Here is a 5,822-nt window from a genome sequence, read left to right as displayed (position 1 = left end):
AACCAGAACATCTATCCTCAGACAAATCTGCTGAACCGTGGAGCCATATTTCCTGACTTCCAGGTATTTCTTTTGGAGTAGATACAGTAACACTTGTACATCATTGTGAGTCACTCCTTGTGCATATGTGCACATTACATCCATTTTCTCCTGCGCTGACAGGGCATTGCCAAACGATTTAGTTTAGATAGAGCTGGCTCCTCAGCATAATTTTTCACACACACATTTTAGCGCACTGAAAGCTGAATTCTGATTTACAACCTTTTTGGAATTTGTTTTTCGCCGCGGTTTATGCCAAAGATGTTTTATTCATATAAAACAAATGCCTGACATTTGTTTCATTAAGATATTAAACTTGCACTCCGTTTGCTCTCACCGGAGATACCAGCCATGTAAAGGATTGCCAGGCCAGGCTCTGGTGTGGGTACAGCTGAGGGACTTGGAAAATGCCATGTGAGCTCATCTTTTGCAGCTCTGACTAGGCAAGCCCTGTTCAGAGCCCTGATTCAGTGGCAATTAAATACACCAGAAAAGCACCCAACCCCACCCTTTGCAGCTGGAGCTTTGTCTGAATGTGATAAGAGATCATTAATTTTCAATTTGACCTCAAGTCTATAACGTTCAAGTGGCCTCTTTGTTCTCATAGTGATGTTACAAGCAAGGTCTGAGTCAAGGGAACTGGAAAGGAAATATTAAAATAGTCCTGAAAACCTCTTTAGCCTTGTGATCTTGCTCCTCCTAACTTAACCATGCACACCTTATCCATCGGACCATCACGGCCCCATGGCACGGATTTCCTCTTGGTGACTGGTTTTGCCCAGAACAAACAGCACTGCTCAGCCAAGGTGAGAGTTGTGCAATGGTAATAATGGATATTGAAACTCTGCAGCGAAAACATGTTGTGAACCAACTGCCGGGGCAAAGTTTATTTATATCAAATGTCTGTGTGTAGCATTTGCAACAATCTACGGGCAGAATAAAAGCTGAAATTCACTGATTAGAGTGTTCGCTGTGAATAGCTTGTACAGCTCTGAATTCAAAGACAGAGTTGAAGAAATTGCTATTACAACCCACTGCAAAAAGAGCTATTGTGAACCTATGGGCACATCAACAGCTGTCTATGGAAAATTATTATTATTAGAGAAGAGAAAATGTCCTATTTTTAACAGATAATCTGAGATTCTGGGTTGAATTAGAATGAAGGAGACTATCTTTCACATCCTTTTTCATTCAGGCATTTGGCAAGCCAAGACTTCATAGAATATAATGCTTAAATTGCTGTTTGTTACTGATGGTTTCTTATTGTAGCACCTCAAGTACTTCAGGAGAGGACCTAGGGCTTGAGTTCTTCTGTAAAGACACAACTACTTACTGTGATTGTTTGGTGCTTTATGCTGCTTAGTTAGGGTTAGTTTAAGGTTGGAACAGGGTTGTTTTAGGGTTGTTTTGATGTGGTTTTTCTGCCTTTAAGTAAATCCAGTTTTCCAGTGACTAACTCATGATTTGTACTGAAACAAATATCTAAATCTTCCTCTCCCTCTGACAGAATTAACAGGGCTGGATGGCACCAGAACTGGGACCAGCATGTGTTGGAGACTTCATTGTCTCTTCTCTGTGGATGCTCTGGAGGAATAAATCCTCTTGGGGGATTGTCCCATCAAATATGAGGAAAAGAGATATGCAACACCCTGACTGTGTCTTCAAAAACCTCCAAAACAGCCTGAGACCTGCTCAGAAGCCTTTGGAGCTTCACAGGCAGGAAAAGGACACCTTTTCCCCCCCCTTTTCCAGACTCTAGGGTTTATAAGCCAAGTAACTGACCTCAAGGAATATATTTCTTATAGATCTATTTTATACAAGTTTAAGGGTAATGGAAAGGGAGGGATGATGGCTAAATTAGCTAATAAGAGGCTTGGTGACTTCTTGTCAGAGGTAAGCAGAAAAACTAATGAAAAAATGTTGATTTTTTTGATGCTACCTTTAGATTTTAAGTATATGAGTCTATGTAACCTTTCTGAGAAATAAAAAAACCCCAAAAAATCAGTGTGGATTTGACAAAATTTCAGCTTCCTGATGATACATGCTCAGACATTCAGGGAAAACAAGCAATGTTATCAAGGTTCCACCACATTATGTGACCTATGTGAAGAGCTCAGGCAGAAACTGAGACCTGATAACACTTTATAATAAATATCCTGATGGGGAAAAATATTGCGAAATACTTTTACAGACAAATGTTGATCTTGAGCAATTTTCTGCTGGTCAGTGGGCAATGCTGAAACTTGAACCCAGCACTGGTTTTAAGTATTTTTGCTCTATTCAGCTCTGGTATTAATCTGCTGCAGCATGTCACTGTGCTGGAGTGATTTTTACTGAGCTGATGGATGTAACTGCAAATACTGGGAAGAGTTCTTCCAGATCTGCACTTTGTATTGCAGTTGTTAATATGTTTGTTGCTTTTCTTATCCAAATTTTAGCTGTCTGAATGTCATATTAATTAAACAAATTCAGAATAGGTTAATTCAACAACTGGAAGGCTTATATTTATCATTGTTCAGTAATACTACCCAAGTGTCAGCTCTTAGTTTGAAAAATTCCTCTGAACTAGTAAACCAGAGAATAATAAAGATGCTATAATTTTCTTTCACTAAAATAAACAGAATATTTTCTTAGTTAATTGTTTACATGTCTTACTCCTGTCACTTCTTTCCTTTCATCCTTATTTTTCTTGTTTTCCTTTATTCACATTTCATCTCTTGAACTCCTTATCTCTCTAATCCCTTATCCTTTATGTTCTTGTTTTATCTCTCATTCCACCATTTTATTCCCTGTTTCCTAAGCCTATCTCCCGTTCCATGTTAGGCTCCCCAGGCTTTAAATGCCCTTTGAACCCTTTTTCCCTTTCCCCCAGTTCTCTACCTTTCTCTTCTCTTTAATTTTTCCTTGCAGCAATCTCTGCAGAACAATACTAGAAGTCGAGCTGGCAGGTTGACAAAAAAGAACAGTTGGAAAGAAAAGTTTACTCAAAGACAGGCACATTTCTTTTTTTCTTTTTTTTTTTTTTTTAAATCTATAGGAAGGTGTTGCCAAATCATCTGCTTTTTCAGATGTGAAACTTTTAGCAAAGCTCTTTGCAGCGCTGATGTGAAGGAAGGAGCAGGAAACACTATCAGGTTGCCAGATGACTTGAGGATGGTGAGGTGGGATTCTTAATGCACGTGACAGCAGTAATTCAGGATATTATTCCTCATGTAAAAATAGCTATGCAAAATTAACACAAAGGCTTTGGTATAAAAAGATAAAAGCCAGGAAACTCAGAGGCTGTGCAGCTCTTTTTATCTCATTTCATTTTGGTTAGAGGATTGTGGGGAAGCAGCAGAAGAGATAGAGTGTTTACACTGCAGCATCTGGGCCAAGGTGTAGTCATGACAAAAGGTTATTGTATTCCTGCCTAGAAAATGGGCAGGAAGAAGAGCTGAGTGTAAAGGTGATGATCTTAGGCTAGGGGCACAGAGGCAGAGATGGGAAAGGTGAAAGGCAAACCTGGAACACGGCAGCAAGTATCTAGAAATCAGTTGGTGGGCCTGTGAACGACAGAAAATTTCAACTTGTACAGGAGTGTGCTTGTTACTGGGGGTAGAATAAACCACTTCAGGCTTTGCATCTTATAGTCTCAGCTTTCTAAAAGCTCAAAGAGATGTTCTTTTCCTGAAGCTGGAGCGACTTCAGTTGGCAAATATCTCTTAGATTGCATTGCTGTATTCTGAATTTGAATTTCGCTCCTGGAAATAACACGGTGATGTGAAGAGAGCCACAGACAGGATTTCTTTCCCCTTCCCCACCACCCGAGCTGATGACCCCGAGCCTTGACTTGCATTCCTAATAGGATAGGCTTTCCTTTGCAAGAATTCTTTAGCACCTGTAGGTTATGTGTTCAATTAGCATCTATATCCTGAACCGAGCCGAGTTGCACAAGCTTTGAAAAAAGTAACAACCAAATGGCTAATTAGGTCAAATTTGGGGTGTATCAAACTTGACAGTGTCTGGCTTACATCACTGTGGATTTACATAATGGAACTTAACGGCCCTGAAGAGTCTGTTGTGCGTACCCTGATGACTCCATGGAAGCTTTTTTCCATAATTTTCTTTAAAATCTAAAATATGCACTCAGAAGAATGTCTTCTTGATAACTTTTCTGTTTGTCCTGTGTAGCGCAGGGCTTCAACTGCTCATTACCTGGGCTATAAACACAATAGTATTGCAATCAGTTATCTTATTTTTCAGAAGTCAGTAATCAACGTCAGCAACCAATTGTTTAACAAATTTCCTTTTTAAAACCAAAGCTATTTTTCAACTGTTTGTTCAACTACAAAAGCCTGGGAGACATGGCAAAACCCATGAGGACTCAAGGTAAAATGCCTCTGGTAGACTTTTCCAGAGATAATACCTACCAATGAGCAATAATTAAAAAAAAGCAAACAAACCAACAAAATCTTAAGTTAATAAAGTTTTATATTCTTACCGTGGCTTCCTCTGTCTTCTAGCAGCCCATCCTGTACATCAAAGGTCACAAAGAACACAATGAGTCACTATCAAAACCCAAAGAATGCTTCGTGAACAATTACTATACATAAATTGCAGGCTGGTATTTCGTTTCTGTGCCAACTCACAGTAATACAGCCCATTTCCTCTTCATTTTTTTTTTTTCCCTGCAGCTTTTGTCCATAATAGCAAACAGCTTTGTTAATCTGAGCTTGAATTTTTCTTTTTTTCTTTTTTTTTTTTTTGGTGTATTTATACCTTTGCCTTTTTGAGTAGTGGGCAGCAGTGGTATGAAGTCTTTTACTACAGCTCTTAAGTCTACAATTCTTTGGTGTCAGAGTCCCCAGCAACTCTATAATGCTCTATAAAGCTTTGTAGCCAAAAAAATCATTAGGAATACTGAAAGGGTCCCCTTTGAAACCCAGAATCAAAGCATCCCCCAGAGAGGAATCAGTTGTACATTAGCTCATGCCTGGCAGAGCAAGTGAGCACTGTGCAGCTCTGAAACCTGTGCGGATCCCTCGACGCATCCATTCTCTTCTGGACCTCCGGATCCATTCACCCAGTTCAGCCAACATGGTACCTTATGCACATTTACTCCCATGCACGTGGGACAAAACAGGCCTGTTTGAAGTCAACATTATCTTAGCAATCATTAACCTTGGCTTTTCATCCCGCAATCCCCATTTTTCCCACTTTTGGCAACACCTTGTGTGCACGACTCTTGCTGCGATCCCCTGAAAGAGAAGCAGAGTACAGTTTAACATCCTGGTATAGTTTAACATCCAAGAAATAAAAAAAAAAAACCTCTAAAAAATTCGCTGAACAAACATCGCAAAGACAAATAAAGGAGAATTGTTTTTTAGAAGGTATAATTTATGTGTGTGTGCATGTGTGGGTGTGCAATTAAATAATGAAGGCGAACCCAGATTTATAATGTCGTCGTGTTATTACCTAAGCACTCAAATTCTGCATGCTGGTCAGTTTTTAAGTAGTCTGCTGGTTAATATTTATTGTCTTTAACGAGCAATATTATGGACTAGAAAGTTGTGATGACAAGTAGTAACAACTGGCATTCTCTCAACAATTCCACAATAAGAAAAGAGGGAAGTAAGATAATATCAGCCAGCTTCCTTTTGAAGAGGTTTGGTTAAGTCAGAATTCTTCGTTTGAGAAAATTACAAAGCAAAACTACTTCAGACTATTCTACCTAGCATGGGAGGAAGATAGTAGATATTTTTAATGTTCCTAAAATAATCACATCCTATTGTACCCCGCTC

General features: G+C 39.2%; 1 long non-coding RNA gene across 1 annotated transcript; it reads right to left on the bottom strand.

Annotated features, from left to right (window-relative positions):
- Positions 1-3,444: 3,444 nt before the first annotated feature.
- On the bottom strand, positions 3,445-5,266 carry LOC116789417. Its single transcript, XR_004358022.1, has 4 exons — positions 5,126-5,266; positions 4,523-4,553; positions 4,237-4,241; positions 3,445-3,584 (listed from the first exon to the last, which is right to left on the bottom strand). It is a non-coding gene; the product is annotated as an uncharacterized LOC116789417 (long non-coding RNA).
- Positions 5,267-5,822: the final 556 nt, after the last annotated feature.

The sequence above is a fragment of the Chiroxiphia lanceolata genome, chromosome 7 (genome assembly GCF_009829145.1).
Source record: "Chiroxiphia lanceolata isolate bChiLan1 chromosome 7, bChiLan1.pri, whole genome shotgun sequence".
Taxonomy (NCBI): Eukaryota; Metazoa; Chordata; class Aves; order Passeriformes; family Pipridae; genus Chiroxiphia; species Chiroxiphia lanceolata.
The sequence above is the reverse complement of the archived record's forward strand: the minus strand, read 5'-3'. Positions and strand labels throughout refer to the sequence as shown.